Consider the following 1,570-nt stretch of genomic DNA (forward strand, 5'->3'; position numbering starts at 1 on the left):
CACTTCATGCGCACTTTCGGTCTTGTGAACTTACAATGGCCGCTGTGTGCGCGTGTCCGTTAAGTCCACGAGACCGCAGGGTGTCCCATTTGTCATTTTAGGTCTCACAAGCACCCTCTTTGAGGTCAATGTGTGCCCTTGATGCATCGTGTGCATCGAGGGCGCATATCGACCTCAAAGGGACGCTTGCAAGCACCCTTCTGAAACCTAAAATGACAAATGGGACACTCTGGGTGCGTCTCAATCAGCTCCCTAGTTCAGGAGTCAGGACACTGATCAGGGAATCAGCCCATTGACTTATGTCCTGATCTGTGCCCTGACTACTGAACTAGGGAGCTGATTGAGACGCATGCTTTGACTTAACGGACACGCGCACACAGCGGCCATTGTAAGTACACAAGACCGAAAGTGCACATGAAGTGTGCCATTTGAGACAGGGCCCGTGAGGGTTTAGGGTGCCATTTGGGACAGGGCCAGGGTCGTCTAGCAACTTTCCGTTGGCTTGCAAGCTGGAAAAACCATGCTCTGGTCAGGCCAATCACATCGTGTATAGAGTCGGTGGGCGGGCTTAACATAATGACGGCAGAGTTGGCGGTTCCGCATGCTACTTGTAAACAAAGGAACAGGTCTTTCCAATCGACTCTGGAAGACTTGGAGTTAAGCTTTTCTTTGAGAAAAGAACAAAGAACGGCACTGAAGTCATTCTTAAGAAAGGAAGATGTGTTCGGAGTTTTGCTGACCGGATACGGCGAAAGTTTAATCTATCAACTAGCTCCCCTTCACCTTCTTTGTTGCTCTGACTGGTTGGTTGTAGCGCTATCCTATTGCGTGCAGAGGTAATTTGAAAGACAACCGTTTATCCCGCCCCTCGGATTGAGCCCTGCCAATGGTGTGTTCCCAGACCCAACATCTTGATGTGGGTCTGGCTTGTCAGGCTAGCTATTACAACCTTATTTGGCCCATTTTACCTGATAGCCCATTTTAGCTGACTTCACCCTATGGCATCACCCCCAAACCTTTTCTGCAAATTTTAAAAGATCTTGAAAAGGTATCCTTTCAAAACATTTAAAATTGTCTAAACTACATCTACGACCCCCGGTGACATTGCCATGTTTTGGAATAGGAACAAGACACGATGTCTTCCACATTACAGGTATTTTTGATGAAGACAAGGATAAAGAAAAATGTAAATGAAGACCTGAACACAACTGATCAGCACATACATGGCCTACTTTCAAAGTAACGTTACGTGGGTGAATGTCAGGGCCTGCTGCATTGTTGAGTTTCAAGTCTGGGATGGGACGGGATGGGATGCATTAAGACCGGCTACCTCGAAATGAAGACCAGAAACATTGTCCTTTGGAAGTTTAAAAAACGAGTTTGTGTGGGCCTGTGTGAAACTTCCCTGTCCTGTTTAATAATGTACACCATTGACTGAATTTATTATAAGCAACACGGACAAAATGTAACATACCCACATAAATCAGAAACGAACAGCACAAATAGCTCTGCAACTGTAAGACTACTTTCAAGAAAGAATAGGTGTATATTTGGAGCACTTGCTCCCTCT

This window comes from Gobio gobio (genome assembly GCF_949357685.1).
Source record: "Gobio gobio genome assembly, chromosome: 10".
NCBI lineage: Eukaryota > Metazoa > Chordata > Actinopteri > Cypriniformes > Gobionidae > Gobio > Gobio gobio.